This window comes from Dipodomys merriami, unplaced genomic scaffold (genome assembly GCF_024711535.1).
Source record: "Dipodomys merriami isolate MVZ:Mamm:240054 unplaced genomic scaffold, mDipMer1.0.p SCAF_992, whole genome shotgun sequence".
NCBI lineage: Eukaryota > Metazoa > Chordata > Mammalia > Rodentia > Heteromyidae > Dipodomys > Dipodomys merriami.
Genome location: NW_027206615.1, coordinates 228110 through 251429, shown reverse-complemented (window position 1 = coordinate 251429; position 23320 = coordinate 228110). Strand labels below are relative to the sequence as shown.

The 23320-nt window shown below is 44.8% G+C and overlaps 1 long non-coding RNA gene across 1 annotated transcript; it reads left to right on the top strand.

The window, feature by feature from the left end:
- Positions 1-6281: 6281 nt before the first annotated feature.
- LOC138822160 (uncharacterized) lies at positions 6282-23035 on the top strand. Its single transcript, XR_011370367.1, has 3 exons — positions 6282-6897; positions 13490-13609; positions 22771-23035. It is a non-coding gene; the product is annotated as an uncharacterized lncRNA (long non-coding RNA).
- The last annotated feature ends 285 nt before the right edge of the window (positions 23036-23320 follow it).

Sequence of the window (23320 nt, the reverse complement as noted above, 5' to 3'; positions counted from 1 at the left end):
GTGGGGATGGCAGGGAGATGACTCCTTCTAATACAGGCAAGGCTGCTCTGAAAAGAAGTCAGAGGATCCCTCTACAGATTAAATGTCCACAATTAGCCAAGCAGGAAGTACCTCAGCAGGGCTGAGTGAAGGAGTGATTCTAGCGGGAGCCATGACCCTGGGTCTTGGTCTGGCGCAGCCAGACCAAGTAGCTGCAGCTACTCCAGCTATTTCTCATGAAGCTCCAGTGTAGCCCAGCAGCTGCATGTCTGCTTCCAGCAGTGCCCCAGCTCCCCAGTCCTTCTTTGCTAAGGCACCAGAGCAGACCATGCACCGCTACAAATACAACATGCAGGAGATCATACCCTTGAAGCCCAGTATTCCCCAGACAAAGCCCCTATTCCCTGGGCTACAGCCCCAGCTTCAGCTCCAACTCCACCGGATAAGAAGGGACCTGATGCTCCCCCTATAACTCAGGTCAGATTTGTCACTTCACTAGCCCAGGAGGGGCTGTAAGAAAAGATCCCATATTGGGGAAGGCAGCAGATGAGACAGTTCATCTGCAGCCCAGTTCTGGCTCCAAAATTTTTGTGGATTTGGGGGTCTGTTGAAAAAGGTGGCCTGTAATTTTCTGGCTAGAAAGTTCATTCCTTCTCCATTCATAAACTGTTTGGTGATTCCCAACTTGCCACTGATTACTGGGTATAGACTGGCAATCTAGGGATGCCCTTGCTGGTGGTTCAAGGCAGAGGCTTTCAGGGAAAAAGGACAAAGCTGCTCTTCCTGTTATGCCTGGCCCTTGTCCCTGCTTGACCCCCTTCTACCCTGAGAGAATCCCACACCGTGTTTGTTGCTATGAATGGGTCTGTTAACCAGGTCCTTTACCTTGTGTTTACTCTGAAATTGGAGAGAAGTTGAGCCAAAGCTGCCCCTATCAAAGCTTGCCCCCACCCCATTTTGCCTGCCATTCATGGTATTGCAGGTTTGCCTTGGCAATATGTATATTGCCCTCTCTCTCTCTCTCTCTCTCTCTCTCTCTCTCTCTCTCTCTCTCTCTCTCTCTCTCTCTCTCTCTCTCTCTCTTGCTCACTCACTCTGCATCTCTCCATTTCTCTTTTGCCTTTATTTTATTTACACTACTATGTATATACTATATCTGTATAGTATAGATATAGTATATACTTGTATATAGTATATATAGTATATGCTATATATATATACTATATATATGCTATATATATACTATATACATAGCAGTGTACATATACTATTATAAATTTTGTGTTTTGTAACTTTGTAGCATTTTAAATAAGGTTGTGTTTATGCTTTGCTGGGTACAATAAAGATATTCTATTGAATAAACCTAGCATTAGAATGCAAAGAATACATGTCTTCTGTTACATTTTTCCTTTATTCATGCTTTCCCTGATTTTTTGAAAAATATCCTCCTCACTGAAATATTCTTTTGTTCCTTGATTATAAAATGAGTCCATTCTCCAGATAGAAGTCTACCGATAATTTTCCTATTCTTTCTGTTTTTATCTTCTTGAAAAAGCCCTCCAATTTGGGCACATGTGAAAGAAATGAAGTTGATTGATAAAGTTGCAGAATATCACTGTTCATTAAAATGTTAACCTCTTATAAATACGTTAGAAACAATAACAAGAAAGTAAAAAAAAATACTTGTGTCCCTATCTTGGGATTTATTTTGCTTAACATCATCTTATCTGGTTGTATGTACATAGCTTTTGACCTTTTTTGGTTGTCCCAGATATATACTAGTCATTGCAAATAAGGGAAACAGTGGACCCTATGTTTCTTTGTGGCTGGTTTATTTCCCTTAGTATAAATTTTTCCAAGCCTTTCTGTACCATGTGATTTTTTTCTTTGTCTGTTCCTCCTCCATGGTATAACCCATGTATTCACTGTTTTTCTTGTCGATACTCTGCATCTTGTATATATAGTTCTATAATTTGGGAAGTAAAAATGCTTAAATAGGCATATAGGTTGATCCATTGTAACAATGAGATGTACAAGACACTATGTTGAAAACTGAACTTTACCATTTATGGGGGGTGTGGGGAATTGTAGTTGTGGAGGTGGGAGGGGAGGGATGGTAGGGGAAAAACAAAGGAGGAGGCAACAATGCTTGATAGGAAATATACTCATTACCTTGCTCATGTAACTGTAACCCCTCTGTACAGAATTTTTACAATAAAAAGCATATTTTAAGAAGTCATCCTTTTCTGTTTCAATTGTCTATCAATAAAAATGATTCAGAGGCTGTTGCTTCCCCATTGAAGATGAAGCTCAAATGCTTTCATTGGCACTTCATGTTAGTCAAGTATGTGAGAGTTATTTCAAACCTGACATTGAAATCTTGTGTATTTTACATTCATCAGAATGCAGAATTAGGAAAAAGAAGCATTCAACTTTGAAAATAACAGAGAAGTTCTAGATAAAAGTCACTGAGAAATTGCAAGATTTTCAATAACAGAGGTAGTACCACATCTGGTTTTTACTAGGGATAAGTGTCATGGATTCTTTTGCCCTGGCTGGGTGCAAAAATTAATCCTCACAGGGCTGGGATGTAGCTCAGTGGCAAAGCGCTAGCCTAGCAAGTGCAACGTCCTGAGTTTGATCCCCAGAACCAAAAAAGAAAAGACAAAAAAATACAGTTAAAAAAAAACCAAACAAAAAATTAATCCTCACATCTCATCTTCCTAAGTAATCTTTACCACTCAGAGTGAGAATCGAGTTTAGAGTTTGTTTTCAAGACTAGTGCTCTACCGGTTGAGCCACAGTTCCATTTCTGGCTTTTTATTAGAGATGTGTCATGGATTTTTCGCACAGGATGGCTGCAAACCTTAATCCTCAAATCTTAGCCTCCTATGTAGTCCTTACTACTCAGGGTCAGATAGAGTTTGTGTCTGACCATTTGGTTCAAGACTAGTGCTCTACCACTTGAGCCACACTTCCACTCCTGGCTTTTTTCCCTGGTTAATTAGCGAGAAAAATCTCATGAAATTTAATACCTGGGTGGTATTTTACCTCGATTCTAAAATCTTAGCCTCCTGAGTAGCTAGTGTGAGCCACCACTGCCTGGTTCTACACTTGGTCCCTAGCTTCAGGCCCCTGCTCTTCACTCCCTTGATATTATTGGTGGTGTCCTCGTTTCAGATTTCAATTGAGCTTAGTGTCCTGCGTCATTCAGTCTCTGGTTCCAGGAATCTATAGCAAGGCTGTTATGACATCTAGACTAACCATAAGGCAATAAGCCTGGGATAAACAGCGTGGTGTCCAAGCCTGCGGCTTCTTACATCTGTCACTGGGCGAATGATCCCAGGACTCATTTAATGCCACTGCCTTCTTGGAGGCCTCCTAGCTTCCTTACGATCTGACTGCAGGCATGTCATGACCTGGGGTGCAGGGCACTAAGGTTTCTCCTTCATTCCGCTGCCATAAATGGGACTTTCAGAAGTCACTTCTCCCTTTTGAATCTTCATTTCACAGAAATTGTGCTTAAAACCCTGCATTCTGATGCTTCCTTCTTCTGGATCTTTGCCTATCTAGCAAGTTTGCCAGATGTTCATGCGAACAATTGTACTGATTCAACACCCAGTGACATGGGGGCCCTCTCTACTCCTCCACTTATGCCAGGCTCAAAGGTCTTTCGTACCTAGCATGCATCTTGATTCCTAGAAACCCAGGGCTATGATTTCCCTGAAGAGCCATGGGCTTAAAAACTTTGATGGAGTTAGGCACCAGTAGATCACATGTATAATCTTAGCTACTAAGGAGGCTTTGTTGTAAGAATCAAGGTTCAATTCAGGTTGAACAAGAGTCAATAACACTCCTCTTACAATACCACTGCATTCCAAGACGTGACCCCCCCAAAGATTCAAACCAACTAGAGATGTTCTCATTGTGTGTGAGGACTAGCCTTTCTATGAGCGTATTCCTGAGGGTTCCTCTTGATCCAGGAGCCTTGGAAGGGGCAAAAGCTTCCTCCAGCAGCAGGCTTATTTCCTGTCTATGACCAGCATAGGCCACATCCTCTAGCAAGCAGAACCTCCTTGTCCAAGTTGGGAGAGCTGCTGTCCCCAAGATATCTGCTGGGGAGATGCTAGGCAGCTTCATGTGCCTGTGGGTGAGTGGAACCATGGATTCTGCTAGTCCATCCAGCAAGGCTTCATCCAGAAGTCTATCTAGTGCCCAGCCAGCAGAGCCTGGTATCTCCTTGGGTTCCAGCATCCCTACTCTGCAATGTTAGGGAACCCACAGAGCCCACTGTGATGTCTTCGCACTCCAGTTTCAACATTCCATTGCCAGCCACCAGCCTGTCCTTTAACTGTGGGCCTTGGCAGTTTTACCCTCAACAGCATGGGACATTTCCAGATAGCAAGCAAGTCTAGATCTTCATTTGGAACCCTGAAGACTACTAATATAGGCTCATCGCCTGCCCCCTGACAACCTGGACAGCCTGGCCCTCCCAGCTCCATTTTCCAGCATGTGCTTAGGGGCCTTCGGAGCTCGGCTTCTGCTCCCTACAACTACACATGTCTCCTGGAAAGAGCCCTTGAACCTGTTGCGCCCCAGAGGTCAGGCCACAGTGAGGTCTCTCTGCCCCCAGCCTGGCTCCTAGCACAACCACAATCAGGGCAGCACTCCCGGGCTCCACTGCAGACCTCTGACTTGGGTCAAAAAAGTTCCTGTGCTTGTGCAGTCCACAGTCAGCAGTCGGTAGTCCTGGAACAGGGGCATCTACTAAGGCCACTCCAGAAGAACTTTTGCACCAAGCAGGTTGATTTTGGAGCAGCTCCTCTTCCAATTGCAGGCCTGGTGTCCATTGAAGCAGAACATGACACTGCAAAAGATCACAGTGCACAATAGAAGAACCTGACAAGCAATGGTCCTGTGCTCAGAAACCTGACAGAGACAGTAAATCAGAGAGAGAGTAAGGCTAGATTGTACCTGCTTCAATATCCTTGCCAAGAAATGTTTATTTTCACCAAGATATAAAGAGGAAACTTCTAACTCTATCTCTGACAAAGTATCTTGTACGAATCTAGACTTCCATAAACAATCACAAAAGTAGAAGCTATGTGAAAAATAAATATATGTATGTAAATATATATATAATACAAATATGTAGGAATATATATTTATATTAGCGTATTCACATATACAATGTGAATATGTATATAATGTATGTATGTATAATGTATAATGTATATTTATGTGTATATATCTATATATATAATGTACAGGAGAGAAAAACTGCATAGTATTTGGAGGAATAATTACCAAAATCTTCCCAATTTTCATTAAAAGCATGAACCCTTATATGCAGGAATCTAGCAGCTCAACAAAAGTCAATTAGCATAATCCCATAGATCCACACTAAAACACATTCTAATTAAATACTCAAAGACAGCAATCCTCCCAAAGCACAGAGACACAACTCCTCACACACAAGTGATCTTCAATGATATTATGACCAATTTTTCATTAGAAAAAAGAGTATTAGGCAGCAAGGGCAACAAATTCAAAGTGCTAAAAGAAAAGGACATATCTAACACCAACCTTTCTTTTATAACATTCCCCCCACCCCAGAGATAGGGGCCGAACTCAGGGCCTTGTACTCACCAGGCAGGCACTCTTCCATTGAGCAAAATCCCCAACCTTACAACTACCCTTTCTAAAACAAAACAAAACAAAAAATATATTTCTTCTAAAAGTGAGAGATGCTAAATACTGAAGGCTCAGGCCTATAATCCTAACTACTCTGGAAGCTGAATTGTGAGGATTGTGGCTCAGAACCAGCCTGGACCTTGTCCCTTCAGGAGTAAATTGTGGGAGACAGGTGTCCTTAAGAAGGATGGAGGACTTTGTGCTGTGTCATTCCTGGAACAAGTCATAGGATAAGGTGGCCATCAAGAATGGAGGCTATTGGCTAGTGTCTCCACAGAAGCAATTTGTAAAATGCAGGAGTGCTCTCATAGGTCAGAGGACATTGACCACTGTCTTAGTGGTTTCAAAAATTCCACGAAAATAACCATAGCAACCTCAAGTCCTCCTGGAATCTCTAGCAACAGTCTTGGAGGCCTAAGAGCTACAGTGTCAATGGTGGCAGGCTGTAATTGGTCCACTTTTTCTCTGACCTCACTTGGTCTGAATCTGATTTGTCCATTTCCCCCATGATGTCACTATGCACAGTTGTGATTGCTCCATTGTGATAGGTCATGTAGGGTATATAGGAAGCCACTGTGCCCCAACATTTGTCAGTTAACAGTGCTGGGAGCTCTCGCTTGGTAAGCTGCTGGATTAACTCAAAGCTAGATTGATGATCTGTTTGGTTGCAGGTTTTGTTGGTTGGATTTTGGTATTTCTTTTTTACTTTTTGCCGGGTTTCCCATTATTTTATTGAGTTAATTTTTCGGAGACTTGCTACCTGCCTTCATAGCAGGAGGATCGCAGAATACAAAGAATCATCCCCGAGCTGCTTGACGAGGAGATCATCAAACAATACCAGACAAAAGAACTCCTTGACCAAGTTACCTGAGTGAAACTGTCCCATCACCACTTCACAGACACTGAGATGGCAGTTTAAAATACGTCATATGGGAGAGTCCTCCAGGCATTGAATAGAGAATAAGATGGACATTTTTAAGGCTGGATGGCCCAGACACATCATCAAGTTGTACCTGGTGATGGAGAAAAAATAGTATGTATATCTCATCATGGAATTGGCCACTAGGGGCTACCTTCTGAAGTCTATCTGAAAATCCCACCACTTATATAAAGTTGAAGCCAGGAGATTCTTCAAACAAATTGTACTAATTACAGCAGAACACAATCGCACATTGAGACCTTAAGCCCAACAATATCCTTTTGGACAGCAAAGGCAATATCAAGGTTAGTTATTTTGGTCTAATCATCTGGTTCTCCCCGGGGCAGCTGCTGACAAATTTATGTGGTGTTGTGCTATTCCATACCCCTGAAATGTTCCTGCAAGAAAGAAATGATGGCTGGAACTGGCTTCACACCTGTAATCCTACCTACTCAGGAGGCTGAGATCTGAGGATCATGGTTCATTGCCAGCCCGGTCAGAAAAGTCTGTGATATTCATCTCCAATTATCCACTAGAAAACTGGGAGTGGCACAGTGGCTCAATTGGTAGAGTTCTAGCCTTGAGTTGAATTGCTCAAGGACACTGTTCAAGCCCCACAATTGGAAAAAGAAAATATGCCTACAAGGTGGAAATCTGGAGCTTAGGTGTCTTTTTATATTTTGTTATAACAGGAAGATTTCCCTTTGAGGGGAGGATGTTATCCAGGTAGAGTCACTAGTTCTGAGGGCCAAATATGTTGGTCCATATAAACTGTCTGTTTGAGGACAAAATGTAAACTGCCAACTGGTAATTGAGGACCTGAGGGAGAGACAAATATTGAACAAATAATGGAGCACCCATAGCTTAAACAAGTTGCATAATATTCCCTGTGTTCTGATGAGCCAAGACTCAACAAGCTGGAACCCATCATTCTTAAAGTAAAGTGTGACATGAGGTACTACCTATATGAGATCCAGGGATCTATACAGGACAGATCATTCAATTATGCCATGGGCATGTACCTTTTAATTAAAGAAAACTTAGGCTGTCCAAGTAAAAAGAGTACCTTCAACAGTGCCACCGTGCCCAACTCTTGCAGATCTTTCCAACTTACCTCTCCCTATAGAAGGAGAGCCAGTTTACTTACCTGGCTTAACCATTACATCTTGTCATCTGAGTTTCAATTGCTTTATAATGTCAAGCAGTCACCTCTGAAGAGAGGCTTAGGTACCACTCTGCCTGCCATTCCCTTCTGTTTCTTGCAGAAGAACCCCAGTCCTAGGACAGTTCCAGGCCAGGATTCTGTGTTGTTTCCCTTGCCTGGTCTTTCTTTTTAAGCAGCAGTGAAAGATTCCTCTCTGGGGAGCCACAATTTGAGATCATAAACTGTCTACTAAGAAGCAGGGTTGGAGGAGGGCGGTTAGAAGAATATTCCCTTCCTTCTGGGTAGCCTCATAATTAGACCAAATATAATTTAAGGCGGAGATTGGGCAGGATGGGTGTGGCTAGCGAATAGCTACCACTCTTCTCAGAATATGCTGCAGTATTCAGGCCCAGGAGCAGAGCAATTCTCGAGAAAGTGGTGGAGAGTATTATAAGACATCAAAGATAATAGCAGTTGAGAGCACAGGGACCTGTTATTGGGATGTGAAAGATTGCAAGAAGTATACTCAAAAACGAATTATAGGAGGGATAATCCCTATACAGCCAAGGCTGCATAGAGAGATCATGTCTCAATCCAAAGGCTGGCTACTGAAGCCAGAGGAACTAATGTTTGCAAGCAATTACAAGTAGGAGATAGTGTTCTACCACTTGAACAACAATGCCACTTCCAGTTTTCTGGTGGTTAAATGGGGATGAGTTTCAGGGACTTTTCTATCTGGACTGGCTTTGACCTACGGTCTTCTGATCTCAGCCTCCCAAGAAGCTAACATTAACAACCTAGGATTACACTCAGGAACAATGCCCAGACCCTAATTTCAAGGCCAAAGACCATACAACAAATAATAAAAAAAGGAAAGTAAAAGGGGACAGTGGGTGGAGAGATTCACCATTCATCAGATGCATGTCAGGTGTGAATGATCCAAAATGTAGGCTAGGAGCAGACAGGGAACCTACCCAAGACACAACTGATCATTTATTTGTGGAAGCCAAGTGAAAAGTCAATAAACCAATATATGAAACAACTATAGAAAGATAAATAGTGCAGGTGAGAGTGCCAGAAAGAGTCCTTGTGAGTCAAGTGCTGGTGGCTAACACCCGTAATCTTAACTACTCAGGAAGCTAAGATCTGACGATCATGTTTCAAAGTCAGTCTCAACAAAAAATGTCTCTGAAATTCTTATCTCCCATGAACTAGCAATAAAGCATAATTGGGAACTGTGGCTCAAATGGTAGAATACTATATTTAAGATTTTAAAAAGATAAGCAACAGTGACCAGGTCCTGATTTCAAACCCGTTCAAACCCCAGAATCCACATACATAGAGAAAAGGTTTCTGTGAAGAGGTAGCACTGAAGCCAAGACCTGTAGATTGAGAGGGAGCCAGCTTTGGGGGCATGTGACAGAGGCAATAGCTAGGGTGAAAGTCTCAGGGCTGGAATAAACCCCATATCAGGAGGAAGTGGTGTGTGGCTGGTTCTGAGTGAGAAAGAGAATGAGGTGAGGTACATCTGAAAAATGGGGGCCAGGTGGGCACTGGTGGTTCACACCTGTAATCTAAGCTACTCAGGAGGCTGAGGATTGAGGATTGTGGTTCAAAGGTAGCCTGACCAGGAAAGTCCACGAGAATCTTATCTCAATAACCAACTCTGAAAAAGCTGGAAGTGGTACTGTGGTTCAAGTGGTAGAGCACTAGCCTTGGGCTCAGGCTCTGAGTTCAAGCCCCAGTCCTCATACTTCAGCTTTCTGAATAGCTAGGATTACATGTGTGAGCCACCACAGACAGGCAACCCTTTATTATATATTATCTAACTTAATGGTTGTGACTTTCCCATTAGGAGGGCTCACTCTGAGCTCATCCTATTCTGGTTCACTTTCAGTCGATGGCCAGGTCAGTTTCCCCTCTGGAACTAACTTGTCTGTGGGAGGAGGATAAAGCCCCTGAAGCCCCTTCCCTTGTTGGGTGCATCCTATATTGTAAGAGTGATGAAAGAGGTCCAAGATTAAAGCTGGGCTCCTAAGGTGGAGTTCCTATTGTGGGCAACCTGGGCTGGTGTGCAGCTTTGAACAAGTGACTCTGGGAAGATATGAAAAATAACCACACTTAAATCCAATTTTTTTCAAAATCCTCTTGAGAGCTAGAAGAGGAGAGGGGAAGGGAAGATATATTCTGAATAGTTTCCTTCCTGTTGTGACATTGATTGATACATTTTGCTCAAGCAGGAATTACTTCTTATCCTGGGAAGGTCCTCAGTTTACCTTCCCGTGGTTGAGAGTTGTATGAGATAAAATCCTCAGCTGTCAGCTCTATTAGGGCTACTTGACCCAGAGAAGAGGGCGACCCTTTTTGCAAACTGCTCTGCTCAGAAGGAGGTCCAATTTTCTGATTTTCAATAATGGGGACTAGGTGCTGCTAGAGAAAAGGATGTTATAAAATAGAGTGAGTTTGGAGCTCACACCCTTCAGAGGGAGGCCCAAACTGAGACCTGCTCTGAGAGAAAATCAAGGAACTGAGAGGAAGTTAATATTTTAGGTCATATGGCCAGAGAAGGCCTTTCTGTGGCAGAACTTCTGATCTAGCTGCTGAAAAGATGAACGAATTAAACAAAGTTTATTTTCCTTTTGTGTGTGTGTACAAGTACTGGGGCTTGAACTCAGGATCCCATACACTTGCTTAGCTTTTTCCTGCAAGGCAGATGCTCTACCACTTTAGCTAAACTTCTACTTTGAAGTTTTTTGCTAGTGTATTGGAGATAGGAGTCTGTCAGAATTGGCTTTCCAGACTGGGTTTGAACATGGATCCTTAGATCTCAGCCTCCTGATAAGCTAGGATCAAAGACAGGAACTATTAAGCATTCAGGTCCACACAAAGGTGTAGAAGAAGTTTCCAGAGAAGAGAAGAACAAATTTGCAAAGGCCTTGCCTGATTTGTCAACTTGTTGGATATTGTTTATTGATTTATTTTTGAACATGGGGCTTGAACACTGGGCCGGGGCACTTTCTTTCAGCTCTTCAGCTCAAGTCTAGCACTCTACCACTAGAGCCACAGAACCACTTTGGATTTTCTGGTGGATAATTTGAGATAAGAGTTTCACAGTCTTTCCTGCCCAACCTGGCAATCCTCAGATCTCAGCCTCCTGAGTAGCTAGGATTACAGGCATGAGCCACCAGTACCTGGCTGGATATTTATTTATATAGGAATACAGCAATATCCTTGTAAATAGGATGAAAAATATTTAAGTTGGTCACTCCATATGAGCCTCACTGGCTTTAAGTTTTCTCTTTGATAGTTAATATGAAGGAAAGCCACAGGGGGATTCACCTCAGTTTATTATAAAAGGATGTCTCTGGCGTGTTTTTACAACAGTGTGCACAATGTAAAAGATAATAATGTTATTCATGACATTATACACAGTAGTAGAAAGGTAGAAAACCAAATGTCTCTTGATGGGTAAACAAAATGTGGTATAACCAGCCAAGGGAATATTATTCAATCTTAAAAAGGAATGACATTCTGACCATGCTACAACAAGAATGAATCTTTAAAATACTGTGAAATAAACCATATTAAAAATAAAAACTATATTTATGATTCTACATATATAAGGTACCAAAACATAGTCAAATTTGCTGGCTACCAGTGGCCCACACTTATAAAACTAGCTACTTATAGGGCTGAGAACTGAGGATGGAGGCTTGAAGCCAGACTAGAAAGAAATGTTGCTGAAACTCTTATCTCCAAAAAGTGAGATACAATAGAGGTGAGACTCAACAATAGAACTGTGGAGCACATGGGCAGCAAAGATGGCGTTGGGAGGGGGTTGAGTGAGCAGAGCCCAATTTACTATAGAGCACATGGGCAGCCAAGATGGCGCTGGGAGAGAGTAGAGTGGGCAGAGCCCAATTGATCTTCCGATCAGTGCCTAACCAGCCCATGAAGGCTCAGGTGCATGATAGGGTGTGACCTTGACAGTGATTGGTTCCTCTTCCTCCCTTGCCATGCCACCCGCCCTTTTTGTATTTAATAAGGGCTGCTCTCTGTTAATAAATGAGTTTTCTACCTGCTGGATTTGGCTCCCCGCTGCGTCTGATTGTCTCCTGGGCTGGGGAACGGGCGAGCGCCACACTTACCTTTCCTCAGACCCCATCCATCTTTCGTGGGACGGACGAAGACCCAACATAGAACATCAGCCTTGAACAAATAAGTTTAACATAGAGGGGCTGGGAAAGTGGCTCAGTGGTAGAGAGCTTGCCTTGCATGCCTGAGGCCCTGGGTTCGATTGCTCAGCACCACATAAGCAAAAAGAAAAAAGCCATTGAAGGGTAAACAAAGGAGGAGGCTGCAATGCTTGGTAAGAAATGTATGCATTATCCTGCCCATGTAATTGTAACCCCTCTGTAAGTATGTTCTCAAATAAAATAAAATATTAAAAAAAAAAAAAGAAAAGAAAAAAGCCGGAAGTGGCGCTATGGCTCAAGTGGTAGAGTGCTAGCCTTGAACTGAAGAGCTGAGGGACAGCTCCCAGGCCCAGAGTTCAGGCCCCACGACCGGACCTCCCCCCCAAAAAAATGTTTAACATCGAATGGAGAATAGAGAATGAATGATGTGGCCAGTGCAGGTAAGAAAGAGCAGGCTTTCTGTGTGCAAAGGACTTCTTGGTCAACAGCACTGTGACAGAACACACAAAGACAGTACTAGGCTGAGAAGTAAGGACAAGGAAGACAGGAGAGTTGATTACCCGTTTTTTTTTTGTTGTTGTTGTATTTGTTTTTCCCAGTACTGGCACCTGGACTCAGGGCCTGGGTGCTGTTCCTGAGCCTCTTTATGCTTTGGGCTAGTGCTCTATCACTTGAGTCACAGAACTTCTTCTTTTTCTGAGTAGTTTATTGGAGATAAAAGTGTCATGTCATGGGCCTTCTTGTAAGGCTGGCTTCAAATGGAGATTAGTCTTCAGATTTTAGCCACTTGTGTTGTATTCCAATTTAAATTGTAGTATTCCAATTTCCCAGGAAGATATGACAGCACTCAGGCAATTTGGCTGGAAGTTCTTTATTTAGCCATATTCCATCTGTCCTCAGCTCACAGAGCTAGAGAACAGCCCTGTTTGTTGTTCAGGGGGGATTTTTATAGGAAGTGCTTTCACATAGGTGATGTTTACCAAAGCAAGCAAGCAAGGTTACAGAAGCAAATCATAGCCTTGAGTCAAACATGCCTTGGGACATTGGACCTTTGCCCTGATGTTGAAGAAGGGGAATCCTTTTCCCAGAGAGAATGCATGTCAGCATGCACCCTCACACCACACAGAAGCTCAAATGGGGACACACGAGTCAATGCTTCTGACAGTGCGCTGAAATTTTCTGAACAGGAATGATGTTTATTACAACTTCCTGAGTAATAAAGAACTCAGTACAGCTGGTGATAAGCATCATAATTGTTAGTGGCATTCAGCAAAATTTTTGATAAACTGCAAAGCTGCCAGTCTGGGAAGCTTGAGGGAGAGAGAGAAGTTTACTTTTAGCAAAAATGTTTCTGAATTTACATTTTTGTTCCCATGGATATCCTTCTTTACCAAGGGAAAGGGGCTCAGGAGAGAAAATTAGCTACCGCAGGAAGGATTGAGGCTAGAATAAACTTTCTTCCAGTGAATAGCAAATCAGATATCACACTGAGTAGGTAGGATTACAAGTTTGAGCCAAAACTGCCTATTTTGATTAATTCTTGTGTGTCATCCCCAGGAATGTGGATTCAAGCCAAGGTGACCCAAGCCTTCAAAGTTTTGTTACAGATATTGACTCAAGCTATGATGTCAGAAATACTGACCTTACTGTTCAGCCTGGAACCAAAAGAAACGGGAGGTGAGAGTTATCTATGTTTGTGGCTTGTAAATCACCAGGATTAGTGGCAGGCTGGAAAGAAGAGAATCAAGAGGGCACATGTGGAACATGGCAGACAGGAAGGCATCAGGGAAGAAGCAGTTTCGGGATGAGCAGTGGATCAGGAGGACCAGATTCTCTGTGGTGCAGAAAGTCTTTCTTCAGAGCCCTCACCACATTAGCCTGTCTTGGGTCACTCCATGTTTGTTTGGTGTTTCAGCCCTCAGTCATTTGAACTCTTAGGGCTTGGGGCTTCCTGTACATCCTCCTGGAGCCTGGCACAGGGTCTAGCCCACATTGGTGCTGGCTGATGGTTGCCTAATGGGGCTGGATAGAGACAAACACTAAACTGGAGGTTTCTGGAAGGGATCGGCGTGCACTTAGTGTCCAGAGGACATGCATGGGACTGTTCCTTCATGAGGAAGAGGCCAGAGGACAGTCTCATGTTGCCTCCCTAACACTTTGGTAGAAATGGCAGACAGATGTCACAGGCAGCAGGCAATGCTCTCTGGTTTATATATGTGCATGCACACCCAACATCTGTGGCCCATTAGTGGAACAGTACACACTGATCACAGCATGGACCCCATTTCATGGCTGCGGACACTGAAATCCTGGGGTCTTGGTGTCCTCAGGCCTTGGCCAACAGCAGTGGGGAGTCTGAGACCTTGGAGGCAGGGCAATGGCAGGGCTCCAGCAGTATCTGCAAAGCCTGAGAAGCTCGACTCCTCAAGGATAGCTCACAGACGCAGAGGAGGCTGTGAAGAGGGATAGATCCCTGGGGTACACTTGAACCACCAAAACGCACCCTGCTCACTAGCACCAAGCACGTACGGCTTATAGCCCAACAATCCAATTCTGGCTCTTTCTCACCTCACTTGGCAAGGGGGGGAGCCATGGAGGAGCAAGATGCACCATTTCAGTTGAGGAGGGATATATCTGATATCAGACCCACATATCACACCTAGATAGACTGGAACTCTCCAGAAGGCCAAGGTAACAGATATATTCGTTGTCTAACAAGTGTGGAAGTGGGAATCTTGACTGTGAGGACTCCATAGTCCTCAACTTGTGGGTTGGTGGCTGCGACTCCCCCCTGAGGTGGTGACTAAGTGGTAGCATCTGGGTTGCTAGCCTGTAAACAGAAGAAGTGAAGGTGGGCTGTGGAGTGGCCTGGTGCCTGGGCCACACTCTTTTGCTGAGTTGTTACTGTTGCCACCATGTGGATGTGCCTAGGCTTGGAGCAAGGTTACAGGGCCGGTGGGGCTGACTGGCTGTGCAGAAGCAGAAGGTGTCACTTCTGCAGGCAGTGACTCTATTACTGGCAGCCCTATGCTTCCTGCTCAACGTGGGGCTGGGGCTCTGCACCATAATCGGCAGCCTGATGGCACCCCGAGGGGTTAGGAGGCAGATAACTGAGTGCCTCAGTATGGTGCTGAGAGAATGCTGCTCCCCAGTCTCCCACCCCTGTCTGGGTTTACTTCAAACCTGCAGCTTCTCCTTTCTCCTCCTCTGTGACCTCAGTGGCAGCACCAGAACAGTCTGTGCTTCTTCCTACTTTTCTCCCAGGTGGGGTAAATTGAGGCTGCGAGGATAGGGATTTGTCCACTCAGTAGAGTCAGAAATAGAACCCAGGGCCCTTGGTGCCCCAGTATGGAAGTCTTATTTCTACTTACCATACTTTACAATCAGTTCTTTCTATTGCCCTCTCCTGTCCCCTGACCTCCTCCAGCATTCTCTTTCTGGAGTGTACCCTGTCTGCACATGTCTGTATCCTGTAGGACTGATGCCTTCATCATCTTTGTTCCCCTCCCTAACTTCCACCTGCATATCCTGTGTCTCTACTCAGGTCAGTCCTTTTCCCATTTAACCACTTGCACAGGGACGCTAGGCCTCCCCACTAATTCTCCCTATTCACTCTTCCCCATCCTATCTGTATTTTAGGTATTGTTGATTGGGGAGTGAGTGCAGACCCTCTTGGAGCTGTAGGCCCCTTGGAGGGAGTGAAATGTGAATTTCTGGTTCTTGAGGAATTTGCCACCTTTGACTCTCCAGTAGTCCAGATGTGTTCCTGTGGAGGGATTTCCCAGAATGTCCCCAAGAGCAGTTCCCTGAGGGTGGAATGCCACATGCCTTCCTTCTCTGCCAGGAACTGATGGGACATGGTATTTTTTGGTATTCCAAACTGTGATCATATTTGATTCTGCCTCTTTGAAACTTATGTACCTGCACATCTGTACGTGCATTTGGACTAAAATAGCAATTTTTCTTCCTGTGTGTGTGTGTGTGTGTGTGTGTGTGTGTGTGTGTGTGTGTGTGTGTGTCAGATCTTCAGTCTTAAACTCAGGGCCTGGGTTCTGTCTCTTAGTTTTTATCACTCATGACCAGTGCTCTACCACCTGATCCACATCTCTACTTCTGGCATTTTGGTGATTCATTGGAGATAAGAGTCTTACAGACTTTCCTACAAGGGATCCTTTATTTGTTTGTTTGTTTTTGGTCGGTCATGGGACTTGAACTCTGAGCTTGGGCGCTGTCCCTGAGGGCTTCAGTTCAAAGACAGCACTTTACTGCTTGAGCCACAGTGCCATTTCTGGTTTTCTAGTGATTTATTCGAGATAAGAGTCTCATGGAGGGCTTGGAAAGTGGCTCAGTGGTAGAGGGCTTGCCTTGCATGCAAGAGGCCCTGGATTCTATTCCTCAGTACCACATAAGCAAAAAGAAAAAAGCCAGAAGTGGCAATGTGGCTCAAGTGGTAGAGAGATAGCCTTGAGCTGAAGAGATAAGGAACAGTGCTCAGACCCAGAGTTCAGGCCCCAGGACCAGACCCAACAACAACAATAACAAAAGAGTCTCATGGACTTTCCTGCCTGGTCTGGCTTTGAACTGTGGTCCTTAGATCTCCCACTTGAGTAGTTAGGATTACAGGCGTGAGCCACTGGTGATTTGGCTCCTTCCATTTTTTGTTTTTCAAGTTTTTCATTGTTAATTAATCGTAAGAGACTCAGATTTGCCTGCCCAGGCTGGCTTTTAAACGCAATCCTCGCATTGCAAACCTCATGATTGGATTATAACTGTGAGCCACCAGTACCACTCTGGGATTTGTCATTTTTGACAAATGCCAAATGTGTCTATTGAGATGGTCTGAGCATTGAACATTGCACTGCACCCAAGGCAAATTTCAGGAGAATGACAAAGATGTAGAGACCGTTTGGTGCCTCACACACACCATTACATAATGTAAGTTAATGACTTTCTTCCCAGAAATGCATAACTCTTATCTTTATACAATGTAAGGTGCTTAAGTGCTTCTTCATATTTATCTAAAATAGTATATACATTGAAAGGAACTCCACCATATGTAAACAAAATATTTTTTGTTAGTGATGGGGATTGAACTCTGGCACTGTCCTTCAGCTCTTTAAGCTCAAGGCGAATGCTCCACCACTTGTGCCACAGCACCATTTCTATCTTTGTCTGTTCATGTGGTGTTGAGGAATCAAACTCAGGGCTTCATGCATGAGAAGCAAATACTCTATCATTGAGCCATCTTCCTAGGTCACTAAACAAAAGACATTTATGTGTCAGCTGGGCACTGTTGGCTGACACTTGTAATACTAGCTACTCAGGAGACTAAGAGGTGGGGATTGCGGTTCAAAGCCAGCCTGAGCAGGTAAATGGAGCTGTGGCTCAAGTGGTAAAGCACTAGTGTAGGGAGCCGAGGCGAGACTCGGCCCACTCCCTTGCAGCTTTGAGGTAACCACCCCAGACGGTGCTTGGCGGGACGCCTGGGCTGTGCACGTGCACGAGCCAGGTAGAGTCCCCAGCCAATCCCATGACACCTGGTGACGGTGAAAGGCAGGCGACCAACAATAGAAAGACCCGCATTCCGATTCTCCTATATAAGCGGCTGTGTTTCGGGTGCACGCTCTCTTGCGCCCAAGCTCTCCTACAACTAAAAGGCTCTCCAATAAAGCGTGATCTGAGAAGACCCCTGGTGTGGTGGTCATTTTTCCTCGCTGGTCGAGTAGACGGTCGCTACAAGTGGTGCCGAGACCCGGGAACGAACCTGGGACGGGACCCGCGCGAGAGGCCGAATTGGAGCCAGAACTCAACACGCGGAGAGGAGACGTCGGTAAATATCCCCCGGTATGCTGTTCACTGTAGATTTAGATATTTATTGGTTGCTTGCATTGCTTCTTCCCTTGTGGCTTGTCTTTTTGATGGTGCGCACTTGCCTCGAGGAGGGAGGGTTTGATTTAATCCAGGAAGGACGCAAAGTACTAACGCAGCATCAGGATAGTCTATCAGAGTCAGCATACAGTAAGGGGGAGGAAAATAGGCCTAAAAGAAAAAGGGAAAAAAGACAAAAGGATCCTAAAGAATTAAAGCAAGAGGGGCTGCAGCCCTCACAAAAGGAGAAGGGTTTCAGAGAGGAGGGGGTCTCAAGGAGACCCCCGTGCCCTTCTTTAAAAGCAAACCGGTTCTCAGCCCTACATGTGGAAGGGCAGGACCAAGAATATAGTAATCTTGTGAGTGACTCAGAGGAAGAAATGTTAGAGGAGGAGGGAGAGCAGCTCGATCCAGCTGATAGTGAAGAGTTAGAAGAGGCTGCGGCGGAGCACGAGGCAGACAGATATGGAGGGTGGCGCCCCCTAGGGGTGGGAGTACCGCAGCAGCCAGGGAGAGGAAACGGAGCTGCCCCTCACCCGTCGGCCCCCCCCCGCCGTGCCCGCCGGCAGGGAAGAGTCACTTTATAAAAGAAAAAACCTGGTCGCGATTAGCAGCCGCTTTCCCAATCTTTGAGAATCCCATTACTGCTGAAAGAAATTTTGAGCCGGTTTCCTACTCACAGTTAAAAGATTTAGTTGAGGCAGTCAGGACTTATGGAGTGACGGCCAATTATACCACTGCCTTGCTTCGAAGGCTAACTATTAATGCTATGACACCTATGGATTGGTTTGAAGTGGCCCGTACTTGCCTTAATCACGGGCAGTTCCTTGATTTTCGGTCAATTGTACAAGACAAGGCTCAAGCCCAATACAGACAAAATGTCCGTGACGGGCACCCGGACTGGACCGTAGACATGCTTCTCGGGCAGGGAATCTACTCGGTAGACCAGACAGGATATCCCTTTGAAGTATACCGCCAGGTAAACGAGGTTTTTTACAGGTCCTGGCGAGCCCTCCCAAACAAGGGAGAGGTGGCTGGCAATCTAACAAAAATCATGCAGGCCCCTAATGAGCCATTTTCTGATTTTGTTGCCCGTATGCTAGAGACAGCCGAGCGGGTATTAGGAAATCTGGAAACAGCCATGCCATTTGTACAACAAATCATTTTTGAACAAAGCACCAAGGAATGTCAGAGGGCAATTACCCCAGTAAGAACCCAAAGCCTAGAAGCTTGGTTAAAAGCCTGCAGAGAAGTAGGTGGCCCCCTGACCAATGCGAGGCTGGCAGCTGCTGTCTTGTCGGCTGCCGGGGCCGCAAAAGATAGTAAAGGAAAAGGGTGTTTCCGGTGTGGTCAGTTGGGACATTTTAGACAGCAATGCCCACAAAATGGTGGTCCTGTACAAAATATACCCAGACCGCCAAGGACTCCAGGAGTGTGTCCTCATTGTAAAAAGGGAAAGCATTGGGTCAACGAATGCAGGTCAGTTAGAGACATCAATGGACATTTTATCCCCCAAATTACTAACACTAATTCGGAACAGGAGCCAAAAAACGGAGAGAAGGGCCCTCGTCCCCAGGGCCCGAAAGTTTATGGGGCATTTCAGACTCTGGCTCCCAGACAGCACCCGCAACAACTCCCCAGCCAAGAAGAGCAACCTCAGGCTCCGCAGGGTTGGACCACTGTGCCACCTCCGGACGGGTATTAACACAGCAGATGGGAGTCCAGATTGTGGAGACAGACATGACAGGACCCCTAGATGAAGGCACTGTAGGAATAGTTTTAGGACGCTCCTCCTCCACAATGAGAGGATTAATAATTTTCCCAGGAGTGATTGACCCTGACTATACGGGGACTATCAAGGTCCTCTGTCATGTCCCCCATGGAGTGGTGTCCATTTCTCCCGGGGATAGAATTGCACAGCTTCTGCTTTTGCCTTCTCTTCATGGCAATTTCACTGCTAAGGAGATAGAGAGAGGAGATAAAGGGCTAGGCTCCACTGGAGTCGACCTTACATGCCTGTCTATAACTTTAGACCAAAGACCCATGCTAACTCTCCAAGTGGAAGGGAGAAGATTTGAGGGATTGGTGGATACAGGGGCAGATCGAAGCATCATCCAAAGAGGGGAGTGGCCAAAGCAATGGCCAACTCAGAAATCCTCCCAGACCTTACAAGGGCTGGGCTATGCCGATGCCCCACAGTTAAGTGCAAAAGAATTGACTTGGAGAACAGACGAAGGCCAGGTTGGAAAAATGCAGCCATTTGTGGTAGACGTCCCTGTCAATCTTTGGGGAAGAGATGTGCAGCAACAGCTAAAGCTAACTTTAACTAATGATTATTCTGAGGCCAGTCAGAATATGATGAAACAGCAAGGATTTGTGCCAGCCTTGGGGCTTGGTCGGCGTCTCCAAGGACGCAAGGAGCTGATAGAGCCACTTCCTAAACAGGACAGGAAGGGTTTGGGTTTTTCTTAGGGGCCTCTGAAAACAAAGCTTCCACTGAAGGTGTGGTACCCATACCTTGGTTAACGCAAAAGGCGGTGTGGGTTCCTCAGTGGCCCCTCTCTCGAGAAAAATTGGAAGCAGCTCAAACTCTTGTCCAGGAACAGCTGCAGCTGGGGCATGTTGAGCCTTCAGTGTCATCTTGGAATACCCCAATTTTTGTGATCAAAAAGGCCTCTGGAAAATGGAGATTATTACATGACCTTAAAGCAGAAAATGCCCAGATGCAAATTATGGGACCCATCCAAAGGGGACTTCCACTGCTCTCTGCTTTACCTAGAGAGTGGCCTATTTTGGCTTTAGACATTAAGGATTGCTTTTTTTCCATACCTCTTTATGAAAAGGATAGGGAGCGCTTTGCCTTTACTTTGCCCTCGGTTAATCATGAAACCCCGGATGCTCGCTATCAGTGGAAAGTTCTCCCCCAAGGGATGGCTAATAGCCCAACAATTTGTCAATTGTTCGTGGGGGCTGCATTAACCCCTGTTAGGGAAAAATTTCCAAAAGTACAGATTGTCCATTATATGGATGATATCTTGTTGGCTGCTCCCTCAGTAGAGACTCTTCATAAGGTGTTTGGGCAGGTAACGGAGACCTTAGCTAATAAAGGATTAATTATTGCCCCTGAGAAGGTTCAGCAGACTAGTGTTGTTCAATTTCTGGGAACCATTGTTTCTCCTACTGAGATTAAACCACAAAAACTTTCCATTCGAACTGGTCATCTTAAAACACTTAATGATTTTCAGCAATTGGCAGGAGATATTAATTGGATAAGGGGGTTTCTTAATCTCCCTCGGTCAGAGTTGTTACCTTTATTTGCTATTTTGGAGGGCGACCCTGAAGTCACCTCCTCTAGATCCCTGACACCTTTAGCACTAAATTCCCTACAAAAGGTTGAGGCAGCTTTGTCTAGGGCTCAACTTTCACGGGTTGATTTGAAATTACCTATTGATTTATGTATATTAAAAACAAAAAATTATCCCACGGGGGTTCTTTGGCAAAATGGCCCCTTATTGTGGCTCCACGGCAATTCTGTGGGAGCAAAAACTGTTCAATATTTTCCTGAATTAGTGGCTAAGCAGGCAATTTTGGGTATAAAGTATTGTTTAATGCACTTTGCAAAAATTCCAGATAAATTAATTATTCCATACACCCGTGAGCAAGTTGAAATTTTAGCAGCCACAATGGATATGTGGGCAATTCTTGTTTGCTCATTTCCAAATGTAATTGATAATCATTATCCTAAGCATCCTCTGCTTGCCATAGTTAACAAAAATTTAGTGTATTTTCCTGTTCTCACTTCAAAGGAGCCCTTGGCTGATGCTCTAACCATCTTTACGGATGGATCAAAATCTGGACAAGGTGCCTTTTTTGTTCAAGGACACAAACAGCCGGTAGTCTTTATTTTTCGGCCGAATGTCCCACAGGCTGTTGAATGTTTAATTGTGCTTGAAGTTTTTAAAAGATTTGATCAACCTTTTAACTTATTTTCTGATTCATTATATGTTGTAAATGCCGTTGCTTCTCTTGAAGTTGCTGCTTCAGTTAAGCAGGCCAGTACAATTTCTAATGTTTTGTTACAGATTCAATCCCTTATCTTAAGCAGAAAACATACTTTTTATATTGGACATATTCGTGCCCACTCTATGTTGCCGGGCCCGATGGCAAAGTGTAATGATTTGGTGGACCAGGCAACTCGGGCTATGGCTCTGGTTGCTGCTGATCCTGTAGAATTGGCAAAAGACTTTCATAGATTGTATCATGTACCTGCTAATACCCTTAGGAAAAGATATAATTTGTCCAGGCATGTGGCAAGAGATATTGTTAAAGCCTGTAAATCTTGTGTTACCTTTCTTCATCCTCCCCATGTGGGGGTAAACCCCAGGGGGTTGAGACCAAACGCCCTATGGCAAATGGATGTTACTCATCTGACGGAATTTGGTAAGTTGAAATATTTACATGTGTCTGTGGACACCTTTTCTGGTGTCATTCATGCCACACCTCTGGCAGGAGAAAAGGTGTCTCACGTCAGAATACACTGCTTAGAAGCTTGGGCAGCTTGGGGAAAGCCCCTTAGACTCAAGACGGATAATGGCCCTGCTTATACTTCCCATGGTTTTTGCGCCTTTTGCGCACAAATGCAGGTTGCCCACACCACCGGATTGCCCTACAATCCTCAAGGACAAGGTATAGTGGAAAGAGCTAATAGAAGCATAAAAGAAATGCTTCAAAAACAAAAAGGGGGAGTTGCTGAGTCCGCGTCCCCCAGGGAAAGACTTTCTCTTGCGCTCTTTACCCTTAATTTTTTAATTCTAAATGACAACGATCAGTCTGCCGCAGATCGGCATATGACAAGAGACTCCATGGATACTAAAGACATGGTTATGTGGAAGGATGTTATTAATAATAAATGGTATGGACCGGATCCGGTAATAACGAGATCCAGGGGAGCTGTTTGTGTTTTTCCACAGAGTCAAGAAGTACCTCACTGGGTGCCAATGAGACTGACCAGGCCGGTGGAGACTGCAACAGAACCCCCTCTTGAAGATGCAGCTGATCTTCCTGCTGTTAGCAACAGTGCTAATAGCAATCCCTGTGATAGCTAAACCAATGATGCTGTGGGCTGTTACAATTTACTGACTGGATTGCCTCTGCGGTGTCCTTTTTCAAAGAGCGGGTGGGAGTCAGAATGTTTTTAGCCTGCTGCTTGGGAGGATGCGTGGTCTGCCTATGGTTGGTCTGTCGCCTTCGAGCCCAAACCAGAAGGGACAAGGTTGTTATCTTACAAGCATTAGCCTCTTTGGAGAGTGGATCCTCACCCCAGATTTGGCTGTCGGCCCTGAGAGGCAGTTAAGCCTTACCATTCTGCATAGCCTTAGCACCCCGAGGGATCAGGGGATCCCATTGCACCGGGACAGGTATGCAATTTGCAATTTGGGACAGGGTGCAAGGCAAGTGCACTGCACTTGAGGAGATGGTTCTCATCTCCTCAAGAAGAGCATGCTGGGTTGCAAGTGGGTT